The sequence below is a fragment of the Bubalus kerabau genome, chromosome 8 (assembly GCF_029407905.1).
Source record: "Bubalus kerabau isolate K-KA32 ecotype Philippines breed swamp buffalo chromosome 8, PCC_UOA_SB_1v2, whole genome shotgun sequence".
Classification (NCBI taxonomy): domain Eukaryota; kingdom Metazoa; phylum Chordata; class Mammalia; order Artiodactyla; family Bovidae; genus Bubalus; species Bubalus kerabau.
In genome coordinates, this window is record NC_073631.1 from 46,657,620 (window position 1) to 46,681,276 (window position 23,657).

The following is a 23,657-nucleotide window of genomic DNA, read 5'->3' on the forward strand; positions in this document are numbered from 1 at the left end:
CTAGCGCCAACCCCAACCCCCAGCTTGCTCCATCCTCCTTCCCCGCCCTGCTCCTGCTCCGTCGGAGACGCAGCCACCGCCTTAGGAACACGGCTCTCCGATCGCCCTGCCCCCCCACCCCCCCTCTTCCCGGTTCCTCCTTCCCTCCCTCCAGACTAGCAACCGCAGCCACCACTCTCCACGGGCGCGCCCCCGCCGCCACTCAGACGCGCGGCCCCGCGCAGCGGCTAGATCCCCGGGGCTACGCCGAGCTGAGCCGCGCCCGCTTGCCACGCCCCCAAGCCCGCCCCGCCGGTCCTAGCCCGGCTAGGAGTGGCTGGAAGGCGCTTCAGCCGTCAGCTGGGAGACTTAACCTCATTTCCGGGGCGTGGTTCCGCCCCAGCAGTTTGCCGGTCTGAAGAGAGCTGGTTGGAGGGAATTTGACTCCGCCGGGCAGACCCTAGTCAGTTGAAGTAGGACTTGAGTTGGAAACTGCGGTCTCACCGCCTTTTTGTGGGAAAAGCACATTTCTAGACTGCTTTCGCGCCGCCGCCAGCTGTGGGCTGGGACTGCAAGTCCCGGCCGGCACGAGTCCAGGAGTAGGGGCGGGAGAGGGCGGTGGTAGGAAGAGAGGCATGCTGGGAACTGTAGTGTCTTCACGTTCACAGCAGGTACGTTTTCATCTTAATGTTGACGGCAATTAGATCTTAGCGCTTTGGGCAATGGCTACGGCCAAGAGAAACGAAACGCTTCTTCAGTGAGAGGACTTTTTTGCTTTTTTGCAAATCAGTCTAAAACCTGGTGAATGAGCGCCTGAGATTCACAATACATACCACACATGTTTGCTGAATTGGAGAGAATTTGTCTTGCCTTTAGATTCGGAGCAGCTCAGAACTGAATAATAGATTTTTCACCGTAGAATGCATCTTTTGTAAGTCTTCTAGTAATCAAAGAAATCTGTCTTAGTCTAATTCACCATTTTACAGTGAAAGTGTTTGCTCATGGTCCCCCAGTATATTCTTAGCAGAGCCCAAACTAGAATTCAGATCCTTTTTCTCTCACCGGCACCATGATACCTCTCACTAAGGAGCGTAAACGTGATAATGTGACTGAAGTGAAAGACCTGATCCATGAGCTTCTCTAGGTCACTTTCTTTTGTTCACTATACCCACAAACAATGCTTTTTCCGGATAAGATTGGCTAGGCAATTTGGTTACAATAAATATCAGTAGCAGGCCCCGTTTCCCAGATGAATGTTTAGAAGCACCGTGGGGTTTAATAATAAACTTGAAGAAAACAGGTGTGAGTAGCAAGATCCAATTTCCTATTTGTTTTAAAGAAAAAAATTTCTTTTTAAAATAATACAACTGATACATACCAATCTACTCGTCTTCTCAGAAAGAACCACTTCCAGATGTGTCCTTCCAATTGTCTTCCTGTGCATTTGTATACAGGTATGTGCATATAAAAAGATACAGTTTTGTCCAATATTTAAAAAAAGAGTCCCCTTAGAGGAATAGTTTAATTTCTGAGGTGAGCTTTTAAAACAAGGATCTGGAGTATTTTACTTTAATTGGATTATTGAGACTCACTGGATATGAGAAAAGATTAACATCTGGATTCGCTCACCCACCAGTATAGCTCACTGTAGGGTACCCTTTTTCCCTAGAACTAGGCAAGAAATTAGACTGTGAGCAGTAAATGGGCAGATGATCAGGACTGCCTCTACTTTTGATATGTCAGAAGAATGTACAAATCAGATTGATAAAAACTACATTCTGGACAGACTATATCAGTCTAGTGACAGTGGGGTGGGAAGTGTTGACTTGTTTGAGTTATCCAGCCCTATTTTGGCTGATGGTTTTGCTGGGGCTTTTTTGTTTTTGTTTTTAACTTTTCTTATTACAAGCTTCTCTGTCTTTCTTGCAACACGAGTGCAGCTACCTTTGGCATCTCATGTAGGTTAGGGAAAGCTACAGTACCCTTATGGATTTCAGGTCTTTCTGGCTGTGTATGAGTAAGTTGTGAGGTAATAAGGGGAGAGAATGGAATGAACACTTGGGAGGCAATACATGACACAACAAAAGCTGAAACTAAGATCATAGCATTGCAATTACAGAGACACAGAAGGAGGTGAGGGAGAATGAAAGAACTCACAGAACGCAGTGACTGACTTAGTGGGCAAAAAAGAAGGTGAAATTTAAAAATAACTAAAATTACCAGATTAGAAGAGATCAGAAAGTTTGACAGAACATGAGGCTGTGCATGGTATGGACAAATGGAGACTTTTGCACAGATGGTGTGAGAAATTGGCACACCATCTTTGGAAGCAGTTTGCCCTTGTGTGTGTGTGTGTGTGTGTGTGTGTGTGTGTGTTAGTTGCTCAGTGGTGTCTCTTTGCAACCCCATATCCTGTGAACTGTAGCCTGTGAGGCCCCTCTGTCCATGGAATTCTCCAGGCAAGAATACTGGAATAGGTTGTCATTGCCTTCTTCAGGGGATCTTCCCAACCCAGGGGTCAAAACCAGGTTTTTCACTCTGCAGGCAGATTCCTTCCCATCTGGGCAACCAGAGAAGCCCAATTTGGCCGTGTGTGTGAGTGTGTTAGTCACTCACTCCTGTCCTACTCTTTGCAACCCCTTGGACTGTAGCCCACAAGGCTCCTCTGTCCATGGGATTCTCCAAGCAAGAATACTGGAGTGGGTTGCCATTTACTTCTCCAGGGGATCTTTACAACTCAAGGATCAAACCCATAAATGTATCATAATGAAAATGTCATGTATATTTTGACTAAAAACTTTATTGATAATATTTAGAGCTGTATACGAGCATATGTACTTTATACAGGCTTATTGGTAATGGCAAGAGTGAAAACAGTATACCTGCCTATCAAAAGGGCACTGGTTAAAAAAAAAATCACATATTTAAGTTCTATGAAGCCATTAAAAAATGAAAAAAATAGTCTATATGTGTTGAGGTCAAATAGGTTTCAGAATCTGCTTATTAAGTGAGAAAAGCTTGGCACACACTGTGTTCATGTTATTCTTCCATTTATGTAAAATGGAATGTGGATAAAATATGAATAAAATGCTTGAACATGCATAGAATTTTTCTGAAGTATACTTCAAAAACTGTTAGCTGTGATAGCCTCTAGGAGGACCTTGAGAATCTTTGGTAGAAAGGATACAACTTCCAATGAGCATACTGTGTTATATTCTGAGTATTTTAGGATGTGTGTGCATTACTTTTCAAACAAAGTTAAATCTATTTCATTAAAAAAATGTTCAGACTTTCAGTCTAGGCAGTAGGAAGAATGGAAATATCTTTAATAGAAACACACAAAAAAAGGAGAAAGCAAATCTTGTCTGGGTGATGTTTTAAAATGGCACAGGCTCTTTCAGAATTTCTACCTACTTATACCACAGTTCCCAAGGAATGTGACTGCTCTACCCATCCACAGCCAGGGATTTGGGTGCTTGACCCAGGTTAATCAACCCCTGTTGACTGGCCAGCAGCCTTGACCTGATGTAGGAATGTGATCTGGGAGTGTCAGTTCTCACTGTTAAGAACTGGAACTTAAAACCTAGAGAGAGTAAGTCATTAAGCTCAAGGCCAGAAGCTGAATGCCCTGGGGTAGAATTAGGGATTTGACAAGTGGAAGCCCTGTGAGAAGAGTAGGAAGTATGGAGAATCCGGTTAGTCAAGAAAGGAGCATGAAGTAAGCATACAGAAATAGGTAAAGATGTCACCTTACATGCATGTGGCCATGGGAGAGATGGGGAGAATCTCTGGGGCAACTTAATTTCCTTGTAACTTTCTAAGATAGGTTCTGTTAACATTTATTCCAGTGGTCAATTCTGCTTTTCCTGAAATACATTAGGGCAGTAATAAAGATCATAGGCTCTGAAATGAGAGAGGTGAAGATTCAAAAACCCATTCCATTTCTTAACTCAGGGCAAATCACTTATCCTTGACTTTAAGCCTTAGTTTCATCTTCTAGAAATGCTAGCTGGTGCTGTCTTAACACGATGTGTTTCAGAATTAATGTACTACACCTTATACTTACTTATAGAAAACACAAAATAAGAACTGGTTAAACAAGGGAACAACAGAGGATAAGGTGGTTGGGTGGCATCATCGACTGGATGGACATGAGTTTGAGTAAGCTCTGGGAGTTGGGGATGAACAGGGAAGCCTGGCGTGCTGCAGTCCATGGGTCACAGAGTTTGGACAGAACTGAGCAACTGAACTGGACTGAAAGATGGAATTAATGATTTCCAGATCTTTTACTTTTTTGCCCCAACCTCTCTTCTTTGGCTCTTTCCCATCACTGTGGGTAAATATGTGAGGGGTGAGAAGAAAGCCAAATAATGTTTTAAAAGATCTCCCTTATTACTTCCTTACTACTTTTGTGAAGATTTTAGTGGGAGTTTAAAACTAATAATCTGAAAGAGAGTTCAGGATTATATATCTATTTCATATTCATAGTATTCCTTCCTAGCTCAGGTAGAAGTAATAATGCTTTATATCTATATAGAAATTTAAACTTTTGTAGTATTGTCACATCTATTCTTATAAAAACTGCCCTTGTTATAGCTTTCATAGTTATAGCTCTATGTGAGTTCTGGTTTTTTTCTATTACCTGGAAAGTTATTTGGCATCTTTGATTCATTAATAGATGAAAAACTAAGTAAAACATGGGAGTGAACCTGAGTAGCTCATGTGAAAAACAAATGTCAGGTGCATGACCAGAAGCCACAGGTCCTGAGTTTCCAGCTTGTTGCATAAACCACTGAGTCACAGTGCTTTTATACCTGGTATAAGTGAAACTACAGATAAAGAATCAAACCCGTTCCTAAGAGTCTCCTAAAGTAGCACTTCTAATATTAACCTGTCATTTCATGCTCCAGCCCTCAGTCTTCTCCCTACTCTCAAACTTAAGGACTGATAGCTGATAGCTTTCGGGAGCATGGATAAGAAAGGAGAGAGGGAAATTCTTCTCTACTTTATTTCTGGTATTCTTTACTCCCCTATTCCTAGACCTAGTTATAGTAACAAAGCTCTTTACCTCTTTTTTTTGCTTTTTTGATTGAACTGGGTCTTCATTGTTGCATGCAGTCTTTCTCTAGTTGTGGCAAGCAGGAGCTACTCTCTAGCTGAGGTGTGCGAATTTCTCACTGTGGTGGCTTCTCTTGTTGCAGCGCATGGGCTCTAGATGCACTTCAGTCATCGTGGCACACGGTTTAGTTGCTCTGCAGCATGTGGGATATTCCCAGACCAGGGGTCAAACCCGTGTTCCCTGCATCGGTGAGCAGATTCTCAACCACTGGACCACCAGGGAAGTCCTATGTTCACCATTTCTTAACATGTGAGTTTATTACTGAAATAAGAAATCCAGCAAAAGGAGCATATCTTCTTTAGTCTACAGTAGAATAAGACTTTTAGAAGAAAGAGATATAAAAATGGAAAGAAGTTTGGAAAGGATGAAATTTTTAAACAAAATACATTTCTAAAGTTATATGTCAAAAGGTTTTTTTAAAAAATACTGTACTCCTTGTTTATTCTCATAACTCTGCCCTAAAGTAAGCAAGCTGGATATATCATCTCCATCCTTATTTATACATTAGAATACTAGTAAGGATATTAACACCTAAGCTTAAAGAAATGAAATGATTTGCCCAAAATCATATAGATGGCAGAAATGAAATCAAAACCCAGATGATTCTCAACTCTCTTGAAGCTTCAATGTTACACAACAAAGGCTGAATAGGATAACAATAAATGCTAACTACAGTAGAGTACTGTAATTAAATCCACTCTCTTCTCTAAATTTTCTATCTCATATTTCTCATGCTATTTCATTTAACATTCAAAGAAAAATTAAAATTTTATAAATAACTTCAAAGTCAAGTACTACCTGAGCATCTAGTTAGTGATCCTTTAATGTGATGACTTTTAGTTCCTGTATTCAGGAATGGGTTGTTAACAAAGACTGTAACATGGAGAAGGCAATGGCACCCCACTCCAGTACTCTTGCCTGGAAAATCCCATGGATGGAGGAGCCTGGTAGGCTGCAGTCCATGGGGTCACTAAGAGTTGGACATGACTGAGCGATTTCACTTTCACTTTTCACTTTCATGCGTTGGAGAAGGAAATGGCAAGCCACTCCAGTGTTCTTGCCTGGAGAATCCCAGGGACGGGGGAGCCTGGTGGGCTGCCGTCTATGGGGTCGCACAGAGTTGGACAGGACTGAAGCGACTTAGCAGCAGCAGTAGCAGCAGCAGCAGTAACATGACTGCACCATATATAAAATCCATCCAGTATATTGGTTGGACTCAGGTTCAACTGTCAGCAAAAAGCCACAAAACAAAGCAAGCAAAATAATCCCTTTTATTCAGTGACTGCTATTATTTTAAATTAAAGGTAAATTGTGGACAGAAACACAGAAATACTGTTTTATTTCACTTATATATGGAATCTAAAACAAACTCATAGAAAAAGAGATCATACTTGTGGTTACCAGAGGCAGAGGTGTGGGGAGGGGAGACTAGAGGAAAGTATTCAAACTATACAAACTTCCGGTTATAACATAAATAAGTACTAGAGATATGATATGCAATATGATGACTATAGTTAACACTTTGATGATATACAGGAAAATTGTAGAAAGAAGAGTAGATCTTAAGAGTTCTCATCACAAGGAGAAAAACTGTTTTCTTCTTTCTTTTTATTGTATTTATGAGATGATAGATGTTAGCTAAACCTTGTGGTACTCATTTCACAATATATATACATCAGACTATCATGCTATACACCTTAAACCTACACAGTGATTCATGTCAACTATTTTTCAGTAAAACTAGAAAAAATAAATAGTGATTCCACTTATATGAGGTATCTAAAATTGTCAAATTCATAGAAACATAAACTAAAATGGTGGTTACTTGGGTCTAGGAGTAGGGGGAAGGGCAGTTGTTTATTGGGTTTAAGTTTTGATTTGCAAGATTTTTTTTAACAACAATGTAAATGTACCTAATATCACTGAACTATACACTTTAAAGTGTTTTACTGTCTCCTGGAGGGAAGAGACACTTAATATATACTTAGTACCCTGATTTTTATGTCTGTTGCACCAGTTGGGTGGCTGCTGTCTGGGATGTCTCTTCATTGCCTGGCTTTGACAGCCAGGAAGCTTCCATTTCTGGGTCCCATGGCACTGTGGCAATTCTTTGGCAAGTTATACCCCAAGGCACTGTACAGACAGTAGACTGAGGCACACCCCCCAGCATTTCTGTGAAGGAGGCCTCTTCGTTTATTTTGGATTTTCAATCTGAGGAGCAGTCTTCAGGTTTGGCCACACTTTGTGGCATGTAGATCTGCTCTCAAGGAACATAGGCCTTGCCTTGCCATGCCATCTGGTCTGTTTGCCTCTGCCTTGCTTCAGTTAATCAGTATCATCCAGGAAAGACTTCATACACTTATCTGGAGCCCTGATATTTGCAAGTGCCACCTAGGGACCCCTCCAGATCATCTGGTTATGGTGGCCAATGGGGCTTACACTTACAGTCCTACAGGACTGTATACATTTGCATACATTTAAAAACTGATACTTGAATGTCTGACTTCCAAACAGCCTGAATCTAGGTGCTGAGATCTTCCACTCTGGGACACTGGCAGATCTTGTCACATACTTAACAACTGGGAGCTATTAGAAATATAAGAAGTCTGCTTGGTCAAGCACAAAGATTTGAGAGATAGGCAAGAGGAAATGAAACAGCAAATTTCATCTCCTTCTTGAGGCCACACCTTCAAGACTGGGAGAGATGGTTTCATCTGCTATTAGAAACCAACACACAGAGTCACACAAAATGAAGAAACAGCGGAATATGTTCCAAATGAAAGAAAAAGATGAACCCTCAGGAAAACAAAACATTAATGAAGTGGAGATAAGTAGTTTTTATAAAGAGTTGAAATTAATGGTCATAAAGGTGCTCACTGATCTGGGGAGAACACAGTGAAAATGTCAACAATGAGATGGCAAATGTCAGAAAGTACCAAAAAAGGCCACAGAGCAAAGAATCCAATGACTGAGCTGAAAAATACACTAGCTGGGTTTAAGAGCAAACTAGATGAAGCAGGAAAAAAGATCAGTCAAGTCAAAGATAGAGCAGTGAAACTCACCCAATCAGAGAAGCACAGTGAATATAGCTTAAGGGACTAATGGTACATCAAACAGACTAACATTTGTATCATTGAGCTCCCAAAGGAGAAGAGAGAAAGGGGCAGAAATCTTATTTGAAGAAATAATGGCTAAATACTTCTCTAACCTGAGGCAGGAAACAGACATTTAGATCCAGAAATCCCAGAGTTCCAAATGCGGGGAAATCAAGAGATCCACATACCAAGACATGCTATACTTTAAATGTCGAAAATAAAGGTAAGAGTATCTTAAATGTAGCAAGAGAAAACCAACTTGCTACACACAAGGAAACCCCCGTAAGACTTACCAGAGTTTTCAACAAAAACTTAGCAGGCCATAAAGGAATAGCACAATATATTCAAAGTGCTGAAAGAAAAATACTTCTAACCAAGAATACTATACATGGCAGCAGAGCTCACTCAGAAGTGAAGGAGAGAGAAGGCATTTTCCAGATGTGCAAAAGCTAGAGTTCATCACCATTAAACTGGTCTTAAAGTAAATGCCAATGGAAATTCTTTGAGCTAAAAAGAAAAGGTGCTAATTAATAACAAGAACACATGAAAATAAATCTCACTGGAAATTCAAATATATAGTAAAGATAGTGAATTGATCACTTATAAAACTAGTGTGAAGGTTAAAAGACAAAAGTAGTAAAAAAAATTAGTTATAAGGGATACACAAGAGAAAAAGATGTAAAATGGGACGTCAAAAACATTAAAATGTGGTGGGAGAAATAATAGCAACAAGCTTTACAGTTGGATCAAACTTAAGTTGTTTTTACTTAGAATGTTATAGATACAAGTTGTTATGTATAAGCTTCATGGTAACCACAAAGCAAAAATCTTTAGTAAATACACAAAAGATAAACAGAAATGAATATAAACATACCATTAAAGAAATTCAACCACAGTCAAAGAGAGCAGGAGAAGAATAAAGGCACAGAAAGGAACTATAAAAACAGCCAGAAAATAATTTACAAAATGGCACTAAGCACATACCTTTCAATAATTACTTTGAAAATGGACTAAATGCTCCAATCAAAAGACTGAATGGCTGAATGGATTTCTTTTTTTAAGATACATCTGTATACTCTACAAAAGACTCACTTTAAATGTTGAGAATCACACAGACTGAAAGGGAAGGTATATTTTCCATGCAAATGAAAACCAAAAGTAAGGTGAAATAGCTATGCTTATATCAGACAAAATAGAGTTTAAAACAAAGAATGTGATAAGAGACAAAGAAAGACATTGCATAATGATAAGGGTCAATCCAACAGAAAAATAAAACATTTTATAAATATTTACGCACCAAGCATAGGTCACCTAAATTTTGGAAGCAAATATTAGCATAGCTAAAGGTACAACAGTACAATAATAGCAGGGGACTTTAGTATCCCACTTACATCAATGGATAAATCTTTTAGACAAAACATCAATAAATAAACACATTGGCCTTGAACAGCATATTAGACCAGATAGACTTAACAGGTGTTTACATATGATCTGTATTCTATCCAAAAGCAACAGAATACATTCTTCTCAAGTGCACATGGAATACTTTCTAATATAGATCTTATGTTAGGGTGCAAAACAAGTCTTGATACATTTAAGAGGATTGAAATCATATCAAGCATTTTCTCCAGCCACAGTGGTACGAAAGTGAAAGTGTTAGTTGCTCAGTCATGTCCAGCTCTTTGTAACCTCGTGGACTATAGCCCACCAGGCTCCTCTGTCCGTGGGATTTCCTAGGCAAGTATACTGCAGTGGGTTCCCATTCCCTTCTCCAGGGGATCTCAAACCCAGGTCTTCTGCCTTATATGCAATTCTTTACCATTTGAGCAACCAGGGAAGCCCTCGAAACTAGAATAAATAACATGAAGAAAACTGGAAGATCTGAAAAAATGTAGAGGTTAAACAGCATGCTACTGAACAACCAATGGGGCAAAGAAGAAATAAAAAAATACATAAAAATATACCTTGAGACAAATGAAAATGGAAAAGGAATACACCAAAATTTATAGGATGCAGCAAGAGTAGTTCTAAGACAAGCAGTTCAAAGCAATAAATGCCTTTCTCAAGAATTAAGAAAAGTCTGAAACAACCTTTTTTTCTTTTTCATTATGGTTTATTATAGCATATTCAATATAGTTCCCAGTGCTATACAGTAGGACCTTATTATTCATCCATTCTATATGTAATAGTTTGCATCTGCTAATCCCAAACTCCCAGTCCATCCCTTCACCACTCCCGCATCCCATTGGCAACCACAAATTTGTTCTTTATATCTTTGAGCCTCTTTCTGTTTCATAGTGAAAGGGAAAGTCGCTCAGTCGTGTCTGACTCTTTGCGACCCCATGGCGATACAGTCTTGGAATTCTGCAGGCCAGTATACTGGAGTGGATAGCCTTTTCCTCCTCTAGAGGATCTTCCCAACCCACAGATTGAACCCAGGTCTCCCACGTTGCAGGCAGATTCTCTACCAGTTGAGCCACAAGAGAAACCCAAGACTACTGGAGTGGGTAGCCCATTCCTTCTCCAGGGAATCTTCTTACCCAGGAATTGAATCAGGGACTCCTGCATTGCAGGTAGATTCTTTACCAACTGAGCTTTGAGGGAAGCCCTGCCCTTCTGAAATCTAAAATATGACACAAATGAACTTGTGTCATATTTTAGATTTCAGATATAAGTAATATGGTAGTTGTCAAACAATGTAATCTACCCTTCAAACTAGAAAAAGAAGAATGAACAAACCTCAAAGTTAGTAGAAGGAAGGAAATAAAATTAGAACAGGAGTAAATTAAAATGAGACTAAAGGACAATAGAGGGAGATGGGAGGGAGGTTCAAAAGGAAAGGGATATATGTATACCTATGGCTGATGCTGATTCATCTTGAGGTTTGATAGAAAACAACAAAATTATGTAGTGTGATTCTCCTTTAATTAAGAAATTAATTTAAAAAAACAATAGAAAAGATCAATGAAATGAAGCACTGGTTATTTGAAAAGATAAACAAAATTGAAAAGTCCTTAGAGACTTACCAAGGAAACAAGGACTCAAAATCAGAAATGAAAGAGGAGGTAATATGATCAATACAACAGAAACAGAGTGGATTATCAGTTCAGTTCAGTTCAGTCATGTCCAATTCTTTGCAACCTCGTGGACTGCAGCACGACAGGCCTCCCTGTCCATCACCAACTTCCAGAGTTTACCCAAACTCATATCCATCGAGTCGGTGATGCCATCCAACCATCTCATCCTCTGTCGTCCTCCTCTCCTCCTACCTCAATCTTTCCCAGCATCAGGGCCTTTTCAAATGAGTCAGCTCTTCACAACAGGCGGCCAAAGTATTGGAGTTTCAGCTTCAACATCAGTCCTTGCAGTGAACACTCAGGACTGATCCCTTTAGGCTGGACTGGTTGGATCTCCTTGCAGACCGAGGGACTCTCAAGAGTCTTCTCCAACACCATAGTTCAAAAGCATCAGTTCTTCAGCACTCAGCTTTCTTTATAGTCCAACTCTCACATCCATACTTGACTACTGGAAAAACCATAGCTTTGACTAGACGGACCTTTGTTGGCAAAGTAATGTCTCTGCTTTTTAATATCCTGTCTAGGTTGGTCATAGCTTTCCTTCCAAGGAGCAAGCGTCTTTTAATTTCATGGCTGCAGTCACTATCTGCAGTGATTTTGGAGCCCCCCAGAATGAAGTCTCTCACTGTTTCCATTGTTTCTCATCTATTTGCCATGAAGTGATGGGACCAGATGCCATGATCTTCGTTTTCTGAATGTTGAGTTTTAAGCCAACTTTTTCACTCTCCTTTTTCACTTTCATCAACAGGCTCTTTAGTTCTTCTTCACCTTCTGCCATAGGTGGTATCATCTGCATATCTGAAGTTATTGATATTTCTCCCAGCAATCTTAATCTTGATTCCAGCTTGTGCTTCATACAGCCCAGCATTACCAATGATGTACTCTGCATATAAGCAGGGTGACAATATGCAGCCTTGACGTACTCCTTTCCTGATGTGGAACTAGTCTGTTGTTCCATGTCCAGTTGTAACTGTTGCTTCCTGACCTGCATACAGATTTCTCAAGAGGCAGGTCAGGTGGTCTGGTATTCCCATCTCTTTCAGAATTTTCCACAGTCTGTTGTGATCCACATAATCAGGGCTTTGGCATAGTTAATAAAGCACAAATAGATGTTTTTCTGGAACTATTTTGCTTTTTCGATGACCCAGCAGATGTTAGCAATTTGATCTCTGGTTCCTCTGCCTTTTCTAAATCCAGCTTGAACATCTGGAAGTTCATGGTTCACAGATTGCTGAAGCCTGGCTTGGAAAATTTTGAGCATTACTTTACTAGCGTGTGAGATGAGTACAATTGTGCAGTAGTTTGAGCATTCTTTGGCATTGCCTTTCTTTGGGATTGGAATGAAAACTGACCTTTTCCAGTCCTGTGGCCACTGCTGAGGTTTCCAAATTTGCTGGCATATTGAGTGCATCACTTTCACAGCATCATCTTTTAGAACTTGAAATAGCTCAACTGGAATTTCAACACCTTCATTAGCTTTGTGTGTAGTGATGCTTCCTAAGGCCCACTTGACTTTGCACTCCAGGTTGTCTGGCTCTAGGTGAGTGATCACACCATCGTGATTATCTGGGTCCTGAAGATCTTTTTTGTATAGTTCCTCTGTGTATTCTTGCTACCTCTTCTTAATATCTTCTGCTTCTGTTAGGTCCATACCATTTCTGTCCTTTATTGTGCCCATCTTTGCATGAAATGTTCCCTTGGTATCTCTAATTTTCTTGAAGAGATCTCTATTCTTTCCCAGTCTATTATTTTCCTCTGTTTCTTTGCATATATCATAAAAGACTGAAAAAGTGAAAGTGTTAATTGCTCAGTTGTGTCTGACTTTGCAAGCCTGCCAAGCTCCTCTGTCCATGGGATTCTTCAGTCAAGAATACTGTAGTGGGTTGCCATTCCCTTCTCCGGAAGCCTACAAACACACACACACACACACACATGGAATCACACAGTATTTGTCTTTGTGACTGATTCATATATAATACAGCACATTTTCTTTATTCATTCATCTGAGGACTGGGCTGTTTCTACCTTTGGTCATTGGGAGTGGTGCTGCTGTGAACATGTGTGTACGTGTATATAGAGCAATATTGCTAGGTCATATGGTACTTCTGTGTTAAACTTTCAGAGGAACCACTAACCTATTTTCTACAGTGGCTGCACCATTTTATATTCTCACCAGAAATGTACAAGGGTTTCAATTTCTCCATATCCTTGCCAGCACTTGCTATTTTCCTTAAAAATTTTTTTTCTTTTGCTAATTTCTAGCCATCTTAGTGGGTTTGAAGTGGTACCTTGTGGTTTTGATTTGCATTTTCCAAAGATCATCCATGTTGAGCATCTTTTCTTATGCTTTTTGACTATTCATATATCTTCTTTGAAAACATGTCTATTCATGTCTTTTGCTCACTTTTTAGTTATATTCTTTGTCTTTTTACTGGTGAGTGATAGCAGTTCTTTCTGTCTTATAGTTACTAGACCCCTATCAGATGTATATGAGTTGTAGATACTTTTTCCCATCCTGTGGGTTGTCTTTTCCCTTGGGTTTTAAAACACTGCTCTCTGCTATTTTCATCCTATCTCTTTTTCAAACAATGAATTTATTCAGTAGGATAATTTTGAATACCTAATATATTGTTAGTCACTGTTTTAGGTACTAGCAGTAAAAATACAACTATCGCTTACTCTCCTCACACACTTTTTTATTTTTTTCACTGTCTGTTGTTTTTCTCTTAATGCCTTAGTGTGAGCATTTTCTTGAGTTATGTTGCCTTCTTTGTGGAGACTTCTTTCCCCTTTTTTTTTGTCCCAGATAAAGCGTATTTAACCTTCAGGGCCCAATCTAAACATCAGTTCTCTGGGAACATTCTGTGATTTCACCAGGAACAATCAATCACTCCTTCTTTGCTCCTATAGCACTTTATACATTTAAAACAATATTCTAGTCTTTACATTGTTTCATAACTGTTTGTTTATATCTCTGGGATGAGCTCTTTAACATAGAGATCTTATCCTCATAATTAATAAATTTCTCCCAAGCTCCAGTAGAAGTCAGACACATAGAGATTATTCAACAAATATTGACTAAATTATCAGACCCTGATTTTTTTTAAACTTTTCATTATGAAAAATTTTAAATTTATTCAAAAATAAAGACAACAGCTGAATCACTGTTACTTATCTGTCAGCTTTGACAGTTATCAGCCTATGGCCAGTCTCATCTCATCTACTTCCTTTCCATTCTCTCTCTCCAATGAATTATTTTGAAGCAAATCTCAGAAATCATTTCAGTCAAAAATGCTTTTCTGATATTTTTAAAGGAAATGTTTAAATATTAAATATAAAACTTTAGTGTACATGGAGTCAGCTAACTGGAACCCTCAATTAACTGTTCCCCCAATTTTAACAGAACAAGACAAATAAGAAATTATCTGTGATCTCAAAGATATAATTTGGTTTAGTAGGTTCTAATCTTATAACCAACAAAGGTCCGTCTAGTCAAGGCTATGGTTTTTCCAGTGGTCATGTATGGATGTGAGAGTCGGACTGTGAAGAAAGCTGAGCGCCGAAGAATTGATGCTTTTGAACTGTGGTGTTGGAGAAGACTCTTGAGTCCCTTGGACTGCAAGGAGATCCAACCAGTCCATTCTGAAGGAGATCAGCCCTGGGATTTCTTTGGAAGGAATGATGCTAAAGCTGAAACTCCAGTACTTTGGCCACCTCATGTGAAAAGTTGACTCATTGGAAAAGACTCTGATGCTGGGAGGGACTGGGGGCAGGAGGAGAAGGGGACGACAGAGGATGAGATGGCTGGATGGCATCACTGACTCGATGGACTTGAGTCTGAGTGAACTCCGGGAGTTGGTGATGGACGATGAGGCCTGGCATGCTGAGATTCATGGAGTCGCAAAGAGTCGGACACGACTGAACGACTGAACTGAACTGAGCTGAACTGAATCTTATAACAAATCCAGCATAACCTTCTAAATTTCTATACTTAGAAAAACTCTTAGATTTCACTAAGCTTAATAGTATTGCAAGACCTAAATTAGCATAGAAATAGCCAAGGTAAAGTATTTCACTTAGGCAAGAAATACACTTTTTTATGGTAAAGTTAAAAAAATTTTTTTTGTTAAATCTCATTTCATCAGAAACATGTTTCATTACATTTAGATATAAAATGATAAAGCTGGAGGCACAATTTTTTTTTTAAATTACATTGCATAATGAAGTGTGGAGTGTTATATGAGTATGGCTAAGAAATACTACCCTTTACTTCTTTTAATCTACTGAACATTTTTTGAGCTCTTTCTATTTCCTGCATTACCTTTGGGGGTCTGTTGGAAACTTGTGAAGGATTTTTCTGAAGTATCTAATGATTTACCACTTTGCTAAGCTACTGTCCTCTCTTGCCTGCCTTTTATGATAGTCTTCTAATCGGTTTTTCTGCATCAGCCCTTGCCTGTCTGCCTCAAGGGTCAGAACAGTCCTTTATAAAATATGTCAGATTGCATTACTGCTCAGCTCAAAACCTCCTTGTTACTTCCCATCCCACTAAGATAGCATGCTGTATTCTCAGTGTATGTGGTATTGCTCACTAGGGTGTGTTTTGGAAATTTGTGCAAACCTTTTGGGTTGTACCTTGATTGAGTGGGATTTAGTGTGTTTCGGCCTGCTAGTCCATCCTACAGCTTCCCTTAAACAATCATTTCTCATACTGTATGATTTTTAAATCAATTTTAGAGGTAAAATTTATATAAAATAAGATGGGCCATTTTAACTGTGCAGTTTGATCAGTTTTGACACATGTATACACCCTTGTAACCACCACAACAATCAAAGTATAAAGCATTCTCATCATCACAAAAAGTCCCCTTGTGTGTCTTCTGCATGACTTTTGGATGTCCTTTGGACATTCTTGAAGGTGAAAAACCTGTTTATAATGATCTGAACCTAGACCTAACTCCATTTATATAAACATACAAAATGTTTTTGCATGGTTTTAAAGTACATTTGATTTTCCAGAAATGCAACCATCATATGATTTGAGGGAAGATGACACTCTATAGAGTGTTCAGAATTTTACCAGAGGTTTGTCATTTAGAAAGGCATTTTAAAGCTTGAATCAGCATCACCATCAGTGACTTTTGAGGCTTAAAGAAAACACACCTTTATCATTCTGCATTTGTACCTGTCACATTTACAGTGGTTAGAAAGGTGACATTTTTATCTTTTACAGTGTTTATGTCTAAACATTTGCCTATTGAAATAGATTAATTTTGTTATAACTTCCATTTATTTCTCATTTGTATTACAGGTTCAGTATTGTATTAGTTCTTTTGAAGTTAGGTGTGTAGATAAGTTGTATCACCAGTGAGGTTAATTTCAGGATATAAGGGAAGAATATAAAACATTTGTTATAAAAAGAGAGCACTGGACCTTCAGATTAGAGGACTGTCCTATATATTCCAGTCCTGCCTCTTTCTTCCCTTAGATTACCTGTCTCTTTGAATCTGCCATTCTCCTCCCTGCCCCTTCCTTGCTGTTCCATGAAATTTCCAGGCATGTCTGGACCAGTGTCCTCATTTGCTGTTGCTTCCTCTGCTGGAATGCCTTGCTACCACATATCCATAAGGCCCTCTCCCTCCCTTTCTTCAGCTCTTTACTTAAATACCACTTTCTCAGTGAGGCTTTCCCTGGCCGCCGTATTTTAAATTGCGTCTCTACCCCTCAGCACTCCTCATGACTCTTCCCTGATTTATTTCTCTTACAGACTTATTACTCTCTAGATAGACTTTGTATTTTGCTTTTTTATTTTTTTTATTAACTGTTGACCTGCCCTATGCCCTCCCCCACACCCTCGCCCCCCAAAACACACTCTAAAATCTAAATTTGATGAGGCTAGCTGCAAAATGTGGATTGGTGCAAAGTGGGAAAAAAAAATCATCCAGTTCCCCAACCAATTGAAATTTGTTTTTGATATGCTACAAAGTCAGTCCTGGGCTCCCTTTATCTTCCAACCTGGTGTATTGTACTGGCTTCCCCAACCTTTAGTCTTATTTATAAAGGCAGCAGTATCCCTAAAGTTTAGAACCGTGCCCAGTTCACAGTAGGTACTCAATAAATATTTATTGAATGAATAACTGTCTTTATAATTCCAAGAGAGGTGTTTTTGTGTGATTTTTTCTAAAAATTTGGAGCCTTAAATACCTTTAGTTTTATATTAATATGGCTTTCTAGAGAGTAATACAAAGTATATTACCTGGAGATGTGCCATTTGCATTCTCTTTATGTTGTAAAAGTTAGTTGATTCATAATTCGTTCTCTAAAGGTCATATTGTATTTTTTTTCTCATTAAGAAGATTGATAGCTATAACCTAGTGTTATTTATAAACTATACCCATAAGGCACATTGATGTGTGTCCTACATATGGTATAATTAATCTGAATCATAAATTACTTACCAATCATTTGCCTCCAGGTGTCAGAGGCAATGTATGGTATCTTTCTTAAGAATAATACTGGGGAAGCATTGTTAATACAAATCTACCTCATTGATTTGAGCTCCTACTATTTTAGAAATTGAATTAATTTTCTTGAACTGAGCTAAAAATTTTAACCCTGGAATAATCTCCAGATAAAAGCAAATCAGTGGTTTAAAGAGAATTATAGGTGGATGATCAACCTGTTTAAGAGAACAGCCTACCTATAGATAATCATTTGATGTAATCATTTGTTTATTCATTCAGGCCAATATTTATTAAGCAGCTATATGCAGGAAGCATGGGTCTGGAAATATAAGGGCAAATGAGGCAGACTCCCAGTCTAATACAAGCAAGTATTGACACAAGAATAGACAACAATAAAATGTCGTGGTCATCAATATAGCAGTCTTACGGGGGACAGAAAGGAATAGATGTGGGCCTGCAATGGTCATATCTGCCTGCAGAGTTGAGAATTAGATTGAAAAGTCTTCAAAAAGAAGTTAATGGTTGAACGGAATCTCTGGAGTTACGAATGTGGTTGTGTGGGTTGAATGATGAGATGAAAATATTGTAGACATAAAGAGCATCAGGATCTAGAGGACGGAAATAATCCACCTGGTTAGCAGAACTGTTTGAAAGTATTGGAGTATTGACTACTGTGGGAGCAAAATGAGTTAAGACTGGAGTGGTGGGTTAGAGATCAGGAATGAATGGCCTGGTACCATGTACTAGAGGAATTTGAACTTTATCATTGCATCACTTTACTTCACTGGAGTTTGGGAATTCATTAGACAGATGGAACAGGAGGTATTTCAACTGTTAACAGCAGTCCAGATGAGCATTGTTTGAGATCCCCCAGTAAGAATGTAGCAACTGAGATGAAGAAGAGGGAAACGGATTGGAGAAATGCTAGAATCTGTAGGACTGGCTGATGGTTTTGGTGGAGGTATGGAGGGGAGAAAGAATTTAGCACAAGTCATAATCTCAGATGCCTCAAGAGCCAAACAGTTGACAAAAATGAATCAAAGAAACCTCAGCACCCATTGTGGCTGTTATGAATACTAGCTGAAATGAGAGCTTACCTGAGTCTAAATGCGACATCTACTCTTCAGTTTTAGCCCATTGTTCTGTGTAAGTGGAGCCTGATGTTGCATCTTCTGATTTTTAAAGAGAATCCTAAATCTTTTATTTTTCTGTGATATATCCCAAATCTTAAATGTTGATTCAAAGTTGTGTGTGTGTGTTTTTTTTTTTAATTTCTGTCTGAACCAAAATAAACAACTTCAGTAAATAAGCAGCTAGGTTGCAGCCTCTTTCCTAAGATGATGCCTTTTTTTTTTTTTAATGATTAGAAGTATGATGCTAGTCACTAAGATAGGAAGTAGAGGGAGAGAAGCAGATTAGGGAGATGATATGGAGAAGAATAATGAGATTTTGAGCATGTTGAGTTTGAGGTACATCAATTAACAGCAAGCTACAAATGCAGGTCTGGAACACAAGTGAAAAGTCTGAACTGGAAAATAAAGACCTGGGAGTTATTAGTAAATGAATGGGAGGTGAAATTATTAGCCAGTTTTCTTTAAACAACATTTCAATAAACCTTTGTTTTCCTATTCTTGCTCACTGGCAACAATTGTTAGGGACACCTCTCTCCTGGCCCATTTAGGAACCCTCCATGGTACCTGACACAGTCAAGGGCTTCACAAGAATTCACTTTCTGACAAAAACAAGGATTTTTCTTGAGGATAGTTTCTGTAACACTACCCTTATTCCTATGTCTGTTTGCCTTTTGTGTTTCTAAGCAAGATTCTTCTGTCATTGATGGAACCAGAAGAACTGACTTGTGGTAGTCTCTCTGAAGGCAAAAGTCAAATATCTCCAAATGCCATTGTTTTGTTTTGTTTTTTTTCCTTTATATTACAGATTGTAAGACCTTAGTACATCATGAGAAACACTGGACTGGAAGAAACACAGGCTGGAATCAAGATTGCCAGGAGAAATATCAATAACCTCAGATCTGCAGATGACACCACCCTTATGGCAGAAAGTGAAGAGGAACTAAAAGCCTCTCAATGAAAGTGAAAGTGGAGAGTGAAAAAGTTGGCTTAAAGCTCAACATTCAGAAAACGAAGATCATGGCATCCGGTCCCATCACTTCATGGGAAATAGATGGGGAAACAGTGGAAACAGTGTCCAACTTTATTTTGGGGGGCTCCAAAATCACTGCAGATGGTGATTGCAGCCATGAAATTAAAAGACGCTTACTCCTTGGAAGGAAAGTTATGACCAACCTAGATAGCATATTGAAAAGCAGAGACATCACTTTGCCAACAAAGGTTCGTCTAGTCAAGGCTATGGTTTTTCCAGTGGTCATGTATGGATGTGAGAGTTGGACTGTGAAGAAGGCTGAGTGCTGAAGAATTGATGCTTTTGAACTGTGGTGTTGGAGAAGACTCTTGAGAGTCCCTTGGACTGTAAGGAGATCCAACCAGTCCATTCTAAAGGAGATCAGTCCTGGGATTTCTTTGGAAGGAATGATGCTAAAGCTGAAACTCCAGTACTTTGGCCACCTCATGCGAAGAGTTGACTCATTGGAAAAGACTCTAATGCTGGGAGGGATTGGGGGCAAGAGGAGAAGGGGACGACGGAGGATGAGATGGCTGGATGGCATCACCGACTCGATGGAGATGAATCTGAGTGAACTCCGGGAGCTGGTGATGGACAGGCAGGCCTGGCGTGCTGCAATTCATGGGGTCGCAAAGAGTTGGACACAACTAAGCGACTGAACTGAACTGAAGACCTTAGAAAATAGAGATTCTTCTTTCTTTCACAGTTCCTCATTAGCAGCTAATTTTCTTCTGTGAATACTTAGAAATAAGAATTGAGTGACATTATTCAGAGTTTGAATGCCATGTGAAGATAAACTCATTTCCCAATGTGGTAATCTTAGTAGCTTGCTCATATTACATGTAGGATGTGAGTTACTTGCAGCTCTATCAGCCTTCAAGTAGGTGTAACATGTGTGCTCATTTCAGGACCTAGGCTGAAGGAGCATTGCTTTTTGGGATAGCAGGTAAAGATGGCTGGTGGAAACTCGCTGTCTTTTAAAGCTTCTGCTCAGATATTATGTATATCATATCTGTTCACATTCCATTGGCTAAACCTGACATCTGTGGGGGGGGCAATACATAATCCTCTTGGGGATAATCACCATGGTCTACAGTAGTAGGCAAGTGTATTTTCTGTGCTGGGGTGTGATGAGATGATGAAAAGAAACGAAGTACCATAACTGAGATCTTACTCTTCTGATGGGATAGGAAAGGTGCTTATAAATAATTCGATATCTGTTTGAGAGAGTAAAGGATTTATTTTTATTAACATCGTGAAAGAAAGAGCCAGATTCTAGGTACTATTAAAAAAAAAAGAAAAGGGCCAGATTCCAGTGAAGTGAGTCTACAGTCAGATGACATGCTGGGTGCTGATGACAGCCACCAAAGTGGAATTAAGTAAAAGCAATACTGACACTACAGTTGCAGTAGCGATGCATTCCTGGCGTTCAGTTCTCTGCTGGCCTCTCTGATTTTAGACTCTCTGTATTTTTATGGACTGTGATCACCTGGAGAGCCTCTGTTCCAGCTATAGGGAGCAGCTGCCATTTCTCAATCCCAACAGATATTGCCATGTGGGGACACTAAGGACACTGTTGCCACCTTCTATATTTGAAATCTCACTATTTTTCAGTGTTGGCTCAAATTTTAAAAAAACACACTGTGGGCCAAACAAAATATTCCTGTGGGTTAAATCAATCTTAGTGTGTGACTGCTTATCTAGAGGAGTGGATTGATTTCATATCCTTCAGATAATCTCCCATGAACACGCTTCTCTCAACATATGTATTTGTTCTAGTTGTTTTACAGGTTGGAGGGATGATTGACTTCCTTTTGCAAGAATAGAGTTGCTTAAATGACATGTGTTCCTGAATAAAAGGCCAAAAAGGAAGAGAAGGTCGTTTCATCCCTTCTTGATTTTTATGCCATGATCAAATTATCAGCATAATATTAATTTTAGAGCTGGCTTTTTTCCATGGTTTACTTGGAACCAACCCAGGAGAGGCCTGATTTATTGCACCGAGGCTGAAAATGATCTGGTAGCAGCACCTGGAGGGTGCTTCCTTCTCATTTCTATTCTTGTATTTGTTCTTTCCACCACTGGCATTAGTGCTTGATGTTCTCCTCACACATAGCCAATTCAGAGTTCATAGATGATGGTGACTAGAAGAAGGTTTTACCCCTAATTTTGTTAGAACCAAAAAGTAATATTGAAATGGCTGTATTGGGGTGTGTGGGTGTCCCAGTTGTTTCATAGTGGCTTCCACAGCTAAGCCCTTCTGTTGCATGCTGCTGCTGCTGCTAAGTCGCTTCAGTCGTGTCCAACTCTGTGTGACCTCGTAGATGGCAGCCTACCAGGCTCCTCCGTCCCTGGGATTCTCCAGGCAAGAACACTGGAGTGGGTTGCCATTTCCTTCTCCAATGCATGAAAGTGAAAAGTGAAAGTGAAGTCGCTCAGCCATCCAACTCTTCGCAACCCCATGGACTGCAGCCTATCAGGCTCCTCCACCCATGGGATTTTCCAGGCAAGAGTACTGGAGTGGGGTGCCATTGCCTTCTCCATTCTGTTGCATGAATAAGGCTAATTCACAGAGAATAAATACTCGACCACAGTGATCTTCATTGGGGTCTTCTCAAGGACAAGTACAAGATTTCCATAACCCCTGACTGACAAGATTCATATTTCAAGATGACCTCAAATATTCATCTAATCAAAGGGGATAAAAACTTTAGAAACCACACCCAAAAATATGTCAGACTTGTTTCTTTTCTGACTATAAATCCAGAGAACAATTGAGATTCTTTAAGTATAAAGCCCTATGGTGTATAGAATTAAAGGAATTTTTCAGAGTATTAGGAGTGCATAGCATTGTACCGATAGCGTTTCCTGCATCTCCTGCATTGTAGGTGGATTCTTTACCTCTGAGCCACTTAGGAAGCCCATACTAATAGTGTACATATTTCTATTTGGAGCAGTTTGACGTAGTTAGAGGTAACAACCACATATACTTGCCACTACAGTATGTTAATAGATTATGTCTAAATAAACACATATTCATAGCATTTGCCTCTTGTGACCGAGTATTGTTTAGAAAGAGATAAATTTAAGCTTTCGTATTATATACTCAAATGCATTAGCTTTAATTACACTAATGGTTTAAATTAAGAAAAAAAGTTATATTAAGTTTGACAATGTAAAGTTATTTATCTGTACTCTAAAAAATACTTGAATTTGAATCAACATATAATAAAGTACAGAGGCACTTAAAAATGAGAAAAAACAAAAGCTAGTTTATGAATGAGTTTGTGGGAGTGAAAACAATGGTTAGAGATGGTGAATAATTTACCTGAAACCTTAAAAATGACTAGATGTTAAAACTGAGTAGAAAACTTAACTCAGGATTTCTTGGTAAAAGGGGAAATATAAGTTGCATAGTCTTACTAACCACTAAACTGAAATATATCAGTTGCTCAGAAGAAACAACTATTGCTTAACATTGAACTCAAAGGAAATTTACCTCACAGATCTTATTATGAAGGATACTGTACAAACAAAAATGTCACCAAATTGCAATTTAAGGAAAGATGCCACAATATTCTTTTCATGGTCATTTCAACATAGGCTTTTGGCAGAAGTCCAGAGATACAGTGTTCAATAGATTTCTATGAAAGCTGAAGAAATGTACATTAATTTTGTAATTTGGGGGTGATGGTAACATGAATGAGGATGGATTAAATAATTGCTTTGCCCTTTAAAGTGTCCACTTAGCAAAAAATGAAAGAAATATTGAGGACGACAT

General features: G+C 39.1%; 1 long non-coding RNA gene across 1 annotated transcript; it reads left to right on the plus strand.

Moving 5' to 3' along the window:
* The first annotated feature begins 362 nt into the window (after window positions 1-362).
* On the plus strand, window positions 363-22,908 carry LOC129659079 (uncharacterized). The gene is made up of 4 exons (XR_008717782.1): window positions 363-650; window positions 1,378-1,433; window positions 5,181-5,347; window positions 19,673-22,908. It is a non-coding gene; the product is annotated as an uncharacterized LOC129659079 (long non-coding RNA).
* Window positions 22,909-23,657: the final 749 nt, after the last annotated feature.